Source organism: Lissotriton vulgaris, chromosome 6, assembly GCF_964263255.1.
Source record: "Lissotriton vulgaris chromosome 6, aLisVul1.2, whole genome shotgun sequence".
Taxonomy (NCBI): domain Eukaryota; kingdom Metazoa; phylum Chordata; class Amphibia; order Caudata; family Salamandridae; genus Lissotriton; species Lissotriton vulgaris.
Genome location: NC_141694.1, coordinates 146,911,936 through 146,924,055, shown reverse-complemented (window position 1 = coordinate 146,924,055; position 12,120 = coordinate 146,911,936).

Here is a 12,120-nt window from a genome sequence, read left to right as displayed (position 1 = left end):
TGAGTAACCAGTGTAGTGGGGTGGGGACCCATTCACATAATTAACTTAAGACAAAAGGCTCAACTTACTTCTTTTGGTTTTCACAGTACGTACTTACTACTTTTGGTATTCACAGAATGCACTCACTACTTTAGGCATTCACAGAATGGATTTACGACTACTAACTTTACTTCCCGACTCGGGACGTAAAGTTAGTAGTCCCGCCCGGTTGTGGAGATTTCGGCCGTGACTAAGTCTCCGCCACCGGAGCGCGGACGTAAAGTTAGGAGCCCTAAATCCATTATGTGAATACCAAATGTATTTTGTCTTAAGTTAGTTCTGTGAATCGGGCTCGTTGTCTCTACCCAAAAGCCTGTACCCCTTTTTACCAACTCCACCACCTGGGTCCAGAATCGGTACACCTCAGGGCACCACCATGTTAGATGCTGAAAATCTGCCCCTACTGTGTCTCGCCGATGGGAACGCATCTGTGCGATCCGGATCGATACGGTGCATTCTCATCTGAGTCATATAGGTGCAATGTAAGTAGGTGAAATGTATCAACTTGAAGGACGCATTGCAAGTCACTGCATGCGTGAGTGTGCCTATAGCTTTCCACATCTTCTAAAATTGTTTGTAAAACTTGAATTTAAGTCAAATTTATGTGGGTAATTGCCTGCTGCTTGTGCCATAACTACCAATGACCAGGGAGTTGAGAAGCGATTCTCTGAGCACAGTGGTTTAGCATAACCAGATGGTTGGTAGAGGTGTTGCCTACCCACATTAAAACCCAAATGTCTGCCATACGTGATCTAATTATTTCCAAAGAGTCCATTCTTTCAGTTGATGATTCTAGCCCTGTCGATTGGTCAGATCACTTGCATATCTCATTACCCTTTGTTTGCCAGATCTCATCAACTGGTCAGGCAAAAACTGAATTCATGGGATTCTGACACATACAACTCTATCATCCAAATCCTGCTATTGTTACCTGAGGATACCTCTAACGTTTGAGTGCTAATGGCATCAAACCTACTTCTAAACTGTAAAGCTTGACTTCACAAACATCTTTAAAAATAAACAACTATTGACAACTTTACACGTTCTAACCACATCTCTTACCCCATCCCACAAAGGATCTAAGAACGTATCTTGTGTACAATTGAATGAACCTCATTGTCCTTTTATCATGTCAGGATAATAATCTGAAGTACCCTAAATCTGGACAAGTAACACCACTTTTTAAAGAATCTCAGGAATTGACATAGACCTAAAGCACTTCTGTCGCATCCCAGGTTTTCTGTGATGGTATTGGTGGGCTCTAGAAACACCTACGTTGATACATGAACAACCTGAGCAATCTACAATCGACTTTGAGACAAGAATGCACTCTGAGATGACAATGTTGAAAATACTAGATCATGCTTTGAACATTCTTGATAATAATTCAAGTCAATCAATGTAGTGGCAAATCATTCATCAGTATATAAATCCATCAATAATTTATAAAGTTTGAATCAATTCAAAGTAATATGAAAAGGGGAACCTAGCATAGAGTTGCCTCAAAATGAAAGCTTAAGGGAAGTCAGTTTTCCCATAAAGAGATTACCCTAAAGTCTCCTACTGTGCTGTGCTCTACGTCTGTATTTATAAGCATTCTGCAGCAGTCTATAGTATTCTGAACTGCAATCTACTCTGCATTAGCTTATATCACACAGTTCTAACATTTGCTACACCTACACACAGTTCTCGTGAAAATATCCAATCAGGTTAAAGTATAATGTCACAATCCTGTTCTCATTAGCTTCTTAGGACATGTCACAGTATAGCTTATCCCTGAGTCCTTCAATCTTATATTTATCTGCAACAAACCGTCATGATTGGGCCAGCCTGTATTCTACAGGTGCTATCACAGATTCAATACCAATTAAACATTCCAAAGCGATCACAATAGAAGCAAAACATTTCTCATGGGAAAGAAAGCAAAAGAAAATTATGCAGGGATGTGGAATTCCTATAGCCCGACGCCCAGGACATATTGTTTGGGGCCAAGGGCGACAAGTTTTCATGTGTATTCTGTCCTTGGGACAAGTAGGTCCAACCCCATACAGCACAAACCCTTTGGCTGCCAGTTTACAGTACCGCATTATGGATCTGGGAAGGGTATTGTCTGCAGTTAAGGTAATATTTGTATCCATGTGTTAACACTGTTCAGACTTGCTTTTATGGTTCATTAAGTAAATATTGTAAGCTCCGACTGCACTACTGACAGTGTTTCCAGCATAAAAAAGATGTACACACGTTTTCAAAGTTTAGAAATATGAGGCTATGTATAATGCTTCCAGAATGCTCTCTGATTTGATGCAAATATTTGCAGAAGCTTGACAGCAAGATCAATGGTTCTTTGCTTTCAAAATAAAATGTTCATAGAAAAATGCAAGCAGGAAAAAGAACACTTTGCCAAAGTACTGTAAAATTTCAGGTACCATTTCTTTGTAGCATCATTTAGTAACATGTGTTGATGCATGCTAGTATTTCCCAAAAATATTCATAATGAAAAATCAGTGTATCCAGTTTCGATAAGATTATGGGAAACAAAAATAAACAAGCATTGGCAAAGCCAGTGGATCTGAAATTGGTGGTTAGCTTTTTAGTTTTGTCAATGTGTGACTTGTTTTGGCATGCATTTTGTAAAACCGTATTGGTGTGGGAGCTGCCTGGCCCTCACCATTATAACAAACATTGGCAAAAGCTAAAATGTTTTTTGGTCTCAAAAAGCACACAGTGTCACAGTAGTTACTTTCACTGCACAAAACTACTTGGTGTGCAGATATGCTCCTTATGAATGAACAGAATGCTGTCACTCAGAGCGAGAGAAAGGGGTAGAGGGAGGGAGAGAAGGGGAGAGAGGGGGAACCAATTATTAAAGAAAGTCACAAAAGTGTGCCCATGGTATATGTCCTTTTATTAAGTGCAGCTATAAGACTTTCTAGAATTCTGAAGAACTGACAAAAGTAGGACAAGAAATAGTACTCCTAGAAAATATTTGTGAATTGCATTTTAGCATGGGTAAATCTACATGTGTAGATTTGCTCATGAAGATCTGAGTGTTTGCAAGTTCACTTTCCCTGCAACCACTTTTTTCCCAACCCTGGAAGAAGGTTTACGCCTGCCATTGTCGTGAGTATATTTCCAACATTTCTCAGTATGTGTAAGATTAGAGAAGAGTTGTTGAAAACCCTTAAAACATGCAAGTTAGTAGGTTTGCACAGACTCTAAAGGGCATTATAACCCTGGAACTATTGCTTACCAGTACCTTCAGCCCCAGTATTTAGATTTGTGGAAACGTGGCAACATAAGGGTATTGCAAGTATTCAAACACTACTATGGTATGAGCCCTGGCATAATCAGAGAGGTATATCAGAGCGCTTATATAATGAGATTGATGCCAAAATTTGTCGCTGCACTACATGGCACCAAAGGGGCAAATGGATTTTTTTACAGGACAAGTAGATTTAAGAAGCAACCGGCCCCATGGACACGTAGATATTTTTTTCAATTCCACACCCCTGATTGTGTTTGTTAATTGGTACTCCAGCTTCACATAGAAATAAAGGATTCTAAGTCAGGACCGGAAGCTTCAGATTATGCTATAAACCTTCTTCGCTGTTTATTACACAAAATCACAGCAGCCAAAAAAGTAATCACACAAGCTCAAAATCCCAGAACAAGGATACGGCTTGCAAATATATCCAAGAAAAAACAGATTTGAATGCATGTATAAACTACAAATCCCATGAGCATGTCCAACAGGTTATCACAGAACAGTCCTTCTCCAGTGTCCATAACGGGTAGGTAGGACGCTCCTCCTGTGACCACTACCTCTTTCTTCGCTGCTTCGCAGCCAGTTAAGTAGTTTTTTCTTTCTCTCCCATACTACTGTACATGCTTGTTTGTATTTGCAGAGCCCTGTTTGGATCGCGGGAACATTCGTTGTTCCTTACGCGATCTCCCTGGCAGTGCGGCATACTCTCTGGCCGCAAGGGGGAGCTCCCACGCCTCGTTAGCCTCAGTGCATCTCTTCTGTCACAGGAGACTGCGCTGAGGAGATCGACCCGCTGGAGCCATCCCCACCACCTCACCCGTACGCCCAGGCCTCCTGGGTCTGTATCTTGCCCCAATTTTTCAAAACAAATGCCCTGCGGGGTCTATATAGCGGTTTTACCGCGTTTGCCGCCTGAGGGCGTTTTCAGGCACTTTGAGCTGTGAGCTCGTTTTACCAGCATACCTGCGCATATTAATACCACTAGCAGCGCGTGGGGAGGTGGACACGACCCGGTCCAGTTGAGGGTAGGTTCGCTGCAGGGCTAATGCCACCCTAATACCTGGTGCCACCAGGACCACATCTGCCAGGCGAGGTCTGCCTCAAAAGTGCACTTGTTCTACCCCCGCAGTCCTGATTCTGTGCCCCAGCCCTAGAGTAGCTAGTGGTTTGTGTGTAACCTTTCAGAATGGATCAGGAAGAGTATTATGAGGAGAAGGAACCCCATCAGTACCTTAATGATGGGGAGTTTTATAACGTAGTCGATAGTTCTATTTATCGCTGCGTGACAGAGATTGTAGGGCCAATGGAAGAGTGCTTTTCTGCCCGCATCACTCAAGAGTGTGAACGGGTGATGCAGGCCCATTTGGGGGCTACTGGCAACTCGTCAACCCCGTCGGGGGACAACCCCCAAGCCCCAAAAAAGGTTTGTAAGGAGGGGGTATCTGGGGCGACGCAGGGTGTGGACAGAGACGCCTTTAAGAGGTTGTGTGACGCTTTCCTGGCCAAGGCGACCGTGCCTACCCCTGCGCCTCCACCAACCCCGGGTTCTTTGATGGGTACAGCTCCCTCATCCCCTGGTGGGATGTCCCCAGCAGACACGGACGATGAGGAGGGTTCTGTGCGTTCTTGGCGCCCTCCGGACTCTGCCCCTGAATTACCTCAGGACAGTTCTGGTATGCTGGACCCGGATGAAAAAATGCATCCACAGTCAGCTGCCTGGACTCCGGGGGGAAAAGGTGGCAAAGTTCATCGCGGGGCGCCTCCTCAAGCCCCTGGAGAAGGAAGCAAGAAGCTGTCTGCGCGGGGAGTGAACTAGGCCTACCTTGGAAGGAAAGGTGGCCCTTACGCCCGAACTGGACCCAAAGATGGCCACGTTCCTTGTGAAGTTCGTTAAAGACCCTCGCAAGGGGATTGACCGTTCCTGGCGCTCCTGCCAGGATAAGCTTTTGGACGCCATAGGCCCTATCACTAAGATCCTGGACGTGGCGGAAGAAGCAAAAGTGACTGGTGCCGCCATTTCCCCCGACGTTCTTTCGAATTGGGGGCAAAGAGTGGTGGTCTTTTTAGGGAACGCCAATTGCGCCCTTTCGACCGAACGCCGTCGTTCACTCTTGATCAAGTTGGACCCGAAGCTGGGGGACCTAGACTCTTCGGAGGCGGGGGCTGTGGCCCAGGGAGGCCTCTTTGGGGATCCCTTTATTAAGGAATTAGGGAAGTTCGTCTCCACGTTTACGTCCCTAGACAGAGCTCAATCGAGCATTAAGAAAGTCTTCCAGCAGCGTTTCTCCCGGGGGGCCGGTCGCGGTGGGGGCCGCGCGCCCGGCCGTGGCGGTCAACAGTTTGTTAACAAAAATCAAGGCTCCGGGCGAGGTCAATATACCACCTCAGCGAACTTCAATAACTTTTACCCTACCAGAGGTCAGCGCTTCCGAGGTCAAGGTGGATTTAAGAACACCGCTGGAAACAAATCAAAGGTGAGTGTCATACCGGCGGAACAAGTCCGCATTGGGGGGCGCATAGCTTTGTTTCCGGAAGCTTGGGCAGCGATCACATCAGACGCATGGGTCTTGCAGACGGTATGCGGCTTTCGCATAGAGTTTTACGATCACCCCTTTCAAGACAGACCTCCACACCTTATCGTTTTCTCTCAGGCCGATGCGCTCCTGGTCGACAAAGAGGTCTCGGACTTGCTTCGCAAAGGAGCCATTTGTCATTCGGTATGCCACCCTGCCGGGTTTTTGAGCAACCTGTTTCTGGTGGAAAAGGCGGATGGGGGACAACGACCTGTAATCAACCTCAAGGAGTTCAACGGTTGGTTGGTTTACCGGCATTTCAAGATGGAGGGTATCCATCTTCTACGGGACGTGCTACTCCCGAATGACTGGTTGGTCCGCTTGGACCTCAAGGATGCGTATCTGGTGGTTCCTATCCATCGTTATTTCCTCCACTTTCTTTGGGGGGGCCAGGTGTTCGAGTTCACCGCCCTTCCGTTCGGACTTTCTTCGGCTCCTTGGTGCTTCACCAAGCTTCTCCATCCCGCTGTGGAGTTTTTACGGAGCCAAGGTTTTCGGATGATTGTCTACTTGGACAACATCTTGCTGATGGCTCAATGCCCCAGGAAGTTGAGCCTGCAGATTCAGCAAACGGTATCCCTCCTTCAGGGCTTGGGATTTATCATCAACAGGGACAAGTCCCTCCTCTCTCCTTCACAGTCAGTGGTGTTTCTGGGGTTTATGGTGGACTCAGTCCGAGCTACTTTGAGCCTACCGTCCAGCAAGGTGGGGAAAATTCGCCACATCCTGGGTCAAACGATTTCGAGATCCCACACATCCCTCCGTCAGATTGCCCGGGTGGTAGGACTGCTCTCCTCCTCCATCCAGGCAATCTTCCCGGGGCCCCTCCATTACCGAGCTCTCCAACGCCTTAAGGCGCATCATCTCAGGCGGGGCCTGTCATACGACCAGTTGGTTACCCTTTCGGTCGAGGTGAAGGAGGATATGGCCTGGTGGCTGGCCCATATGGAGGCCTGGAACGGCCGAGCGATCTTCGGTCCGGTCCCGGACTTGGTGATAGAGTCCGATGCCAGCAGGGCCAGCTGGGGCGCCCGTTGGGGAAATTTTTCCACAGGCAGCGCCTGGTCGTCAGAGGAGCAAACGCTACACATAAATTGCTTGGAGCTGCTGGCGGGGTCCTTTGCGGTACCCTGTTGGACCAAGAATTCAGCTCGCTCCTGCGTTCTGCTTCGGATGGACAACGTCTCGGCGGTCCGGTACGTCAACCATCTGGGCGGTCCTCGTTCCAAAGCCCTAGCGGATTTGGCGAAGGAATTTTGGGATTATTGCCTGGCGCACCATGTGTCCGTGACGGCGGAATACTTGCCAGGCCAAGCCAACCAGGTTGCGGATTGGCACTCCCGACTCCTGCAGGACTCCAGAAAGTGGAAGCTGGACAAGGATGTTTTCAGATGGCTGAACGACCTTTGGGGCCCGTTCTCTGTGGACCTTTTTGCGTCGCACCTGGACCACCAGCTGCAGCGATTTTTCAGCTGGAGGCCGGACCCTCTCGCGGAGGCCACGGATGCCTTCCTCCAGGATTGGAGTCGGGAAAGAGCTTATGCCTTCCCGCCTTTTTCGATGGTGGTGAGGGCGGCGGCCAGGCTTCGCCATCATGAAGCGGAGGTGGTCATGGTGACGCCCTTTTGGAGGTCTCAAGTCTGGTTTCCAGTTCTTCTGGAACTTTCTTGGGATTCTCCAATCCTACTCCCCCGGTTTCCGCATCTTCTTCTCAACGCGGACGGGGATCACCATCATCTGATAACGCACAGCTCTCTCCACCTCATGGCATGGCGGTTTCAGGCGACGCTGGTCGCTCCCGGGCCTTTCGAGATCGCCTGAGGATTTCTTGTCGAAAGCCTGGGCAGGAAGCACAGAAAAACGTTACCGCTCCACCTGACGTAAATGGACCAGTTGGTGTCTTCGACGACACTTGGATCCCCTGGGCGCAGGCGTCGTTCCGGTGCTGAATTTTCTAGCGGAATCGGCTGCAGCCGGCTTAGCTTATCGCATGCGATGCGGTCGGCGATTTCGGTAGTCCACCTCCCGGTGGATGGGGCGCCGGTTGGAGAACATCCCTTTGTCTGTAGGCTCTTGAGAGGTATTCGTCTCTCCTTGCCCCCGGAACCGCGTTACTCGGTTCCCTGGGACGTTAATGTGGTCCTGAACCTTTTGTTGTCTTGGCAGCCGAATAAGAATAAGAAGGAACTATTGGCAAAATTGGCTGTGCTTTTGTGTCTGGTGTCATGTCGACGAGTTTCGGATGTACGAGCCTTGGACATCTCGTCGCAAGTTTTTTCCCCGGAGGGGGTAACATTTACTTTGGGACGTCGCACAAAGAGTGCGTCAAGGTCGATTTCTTACCCAGCATTTGTGGACGTTCCCAAACTGTGTGTGGTCCAATGCTTGAAGGCATACGAGGACTTGACCCTTGAACTTCGCCCTCCGGGCGAACGACAGCTACTGATTGCTTTACGAAAGCCACACAAGGCTGTTTCTTCTCCCACCATCGCCAGATGGGTAAGGTGGATCATGCAGGAAACAGGTATCGATACGAAACTGTTCGGTGCCCACTCGGCTAGAGGGGACATGGCTTCTAAGGCTTTCACGTTGGGAGCCCGCTTGGAGGATCTGATGCGCGCTGCGGACTGGTGCTCAGATTCCACATTTAAGAGGTTCTACTTTAAGCCGGTGGTGGATATTGCACATTTGGTGGTGAGTAAGTTTTAAACTAGCATAATCTGAAGCCTCCGGTCCTGACATAGAATCGAAATTTGCCTAGCATCGTAAAGGTAAGTTTCAATTCTATTAAGGACACGGAGGCGAGGATTATCCCTCCCGGCCGCCTGCGGATGCGATCCCGCCCGTACTACAGTAAGTAGTCAGGTTTTCCGATACAATGTTGATGGACTTAAAGTTTTAAGGTCAGCTTTCTTGTTTGAGTGTACAGTTTCTGTCTGGCCCCGCTGACGTTTTGTATGTTTTTTATTAGGACATGATGGTTCAAAGCAGGACCAGTGAGACCAAGGCGTGACTCGCGCGAAGAAAGAGGAAGTGGTCACAGGAGGAGCGTCCTACCTATCCGTCATGGACACCGGAGAAGGACTGTTCTGTGATAACCTGTTGGACATGCTCAGGGGATTTGTAGTTTATACATGCATTCAAATCTGTTTTTTCTTGGATATACTTGCAAGCCGTATCCTTGTTCTGGGATTTTGAGCTTGTGTGATTACTTTTTTGGCTGCTGTGATTTTGTGTAATAAACAGCGAAGAAGGTTTATAGCATAATCCTCGCCTCCGTGTCCTTAATAGAATTGAAACTTACCTTTACGATGCTAGGCAAATTTCGATTCACGTATTACAAAGCAATATGGTAAACTATGGGAGCCATTTTAAATACAGGCCTAAATTATCTATGGTCAATCTAGATGTGAATAATCCACAGTAAATAACACTTGTGTGGTTATGTGTTAATGTCAGGATAATTTAATATAAAGAAAGTTCTCTTTAATCCCTTAGTCTTGTGACTCAGTGCGTCACTACAGTTCATACTTTTATATGTATTCAAATCTCCCATTGAACAGAAGCTTTCAACTTTCTATCTTGTTTCTAGAGTCTTCCAGACCTTTTCAGTCATTATAAACCATCAATTTCCTCAAGCTTCAGATCTTCATGTTATCTCATTCGTCCTCTTGATTAGTTTTTTCTTTTTTTAAAATGTATTTTATTGATTTTCTTAATACAATCAAATACAAAACACAGCAATGCATCATGACAATTCGCTCAGTTCCCATTTTAAACAGATGCCACTATAACATCAGTGCACTTCTAGATGTACATCATGAGACACAGGTAACAACCCAAGGTAACCCATATGTCCCTTGGAATTGACAATGTCGATAAGTATACAAGACCCCTGAGGTGAGAGTTACCAACATGTATGATAATCACAATTTAAACAGTAGGACTGCCGTGTACCGACCTGTCGGTGGGTTCAATGCAACCCCGGTCTTGGGGCTCGTCGTCAGCAGCAGTAGCAGTTAGCAGGTGAGTAGTGTATAACTCCCAAAAACTATTTGGTCTGTTACGTGGAGGGAGTAGCTCACTATAAAGTTCAGTCTGCGTTCTACAGAATGTCATGTCCTCTTTCCACCTCGAGGTTGTCGGCAAAGTTCCCCTAAACCAATTAATTGCAACCCTGTCTTTAGCCATCAGCAGTCCCATGTCTATCAAACATCTCACCCCCTTGGGCAGTGGTTTAGAATAACCCAACAGTGCTAGCGCTGGGTCAGGCTCAATGGCTAGCTTCATGATATGACTCAATTCCTTAAACACCGCCACCCAAAACGACGAAATGCCCGGGCATACCCAAGCTAAATGCAGAAAGTCAGCCACCTGCGATCTACAGAGGTCCCATGCACCACTATCCCGTAATCCATATCTGTGCAGCCTCTCCGGTGTATAGTATACCCTGCTCAGGTATTTAAAGTGCACCAGTCGGTGTCGGCCATTGAGAGAAAGCAATAGGTCCACATGCCATCATCTATTGCTATCTCTAAATCACGCTGCCACGCCAACTGAGCCTTCGTATGCTGGTGCGCTCTGTGTGTCATGGAAATGTTATATAGTTTGGCAACCGCACGTTTCGGGCATGCAGAACCTATAATTTTCGTAAAGGCTGCTGCATCTGGGGGCTCTAGGTATTCACCCCCTAGCAATTCTCTAAGTGCCAAACAGGGTCTGTGGAATTGGAATCTAGTCAGGGCTGTGGGGTGTTGGTCAACGTTACCAAAGTCCTCCCATACCTTGCCGGTCCCACCTAGGAACAAGTCCCCAACAGTGTGGACACCCAACATACCTAGTGCCTTTGTGACTCCCTTTTCTTTACAAGGGGCTATCCAGGTGCATCAGTCCAGAGGGGTTTTCGGTGAATATAATACAGTGCCCGCTTGCAACTAAAGTAGCTGGTGCCAGGCATTTGCAGTAGAGATAATTGAGTCTAGGATACAAGCCCTACGGTCCACTTTCTGGAACAGTATTACAGGTAGTGGCTGTGGTGCCGCTACTTCTGTTTCTATCCTAAGTTGCGGTATATCAGGAGAGCCGTGTATCCAGTAATGAGCATTTGCACATTGTGCAGTTCTATAATATAGTTCAATATCCAGAGCTCCCAGCCCGCCCATATAGTAAGGCAAAACTAGAATCTGCCACTTAACCCGCGGCTGCTTGCCAGCCCACGCCAGCCGGGCCATCAAAGTCGTCAGGCGATGGAAAAAGGCCCTCTGGAGCACCATGGGGATATTCGTAAATAAAAATTGTAATCTCGGTAACAACACCATCTTCATTATAGATATTCTACCAAGCAATCACAGGGGTAGCTTGATCCATCTTTCCACGTCATCTTCTAACTTACTGAAGGCCATCCCATAATTTTCCCCAGAACACTATCTCGGAGTCCGTGTGGACCCGAATGCCCAAATATCACACCACGTCCGTGGTCCACACGAGTGGATAGTCTAATTCAAATTGAGAAGTATTTGGCCTAAGAGGAAAGATAAGTGACCTGGACCAGTTAACATGGAGCCCGACAGTCCACCAAAGCGTACCACCTCCCGGAGTACGGTTGAGAGGTTAGTTTTGGGGTGCCTCACATATAACAGCGTGTCTTCATCATATGTGGAGACTATAATCTTATAATGCGGATAACTTATTCCCCGATGTTGGTGATATTCGTGTAATGCACACGCAAGAGGTTCCGCCACCAGGGCATACAGTAATGGTGACAGAGGGCAACCCTGCCGCGTGCCCCTAGTAATGTGTATTTGGTCTGGGACGATGTTGCCTATTTTTATTCAGGCAGTAGGTTTACTGTACAAGGCGTCCAACAGCTGGAGGTAGACAGGGCCCACTCCCATCCTGGTTAAGACATGTGTCATGATTGGCCATTAATCTGAGCCGAATGCCTTTTCTTTGTCTAAAAAGACCGCCACTGCTGGTGTTTAATATGTTGCAGGGCACCAAACACAGTGCGGAGATTGTAGGTGAGGTCCCTACTAGGGACAAATTCTGCCTGCTCCGAGGCCACCAAAAGTAAAACCAGCGGGACTAACCTATTTGCAAGAATTTTATCAAAAAATGTGGTGTCCACATTAAGCAGGGAAAGTGGACGGTATGAGGCACAGTCGTCCAAGGCCTTGGCAGGTTTAAGAAGCACAATTATCACAGCCTCCAACATAATAGGCGGCATAGTACCTGCAACACATT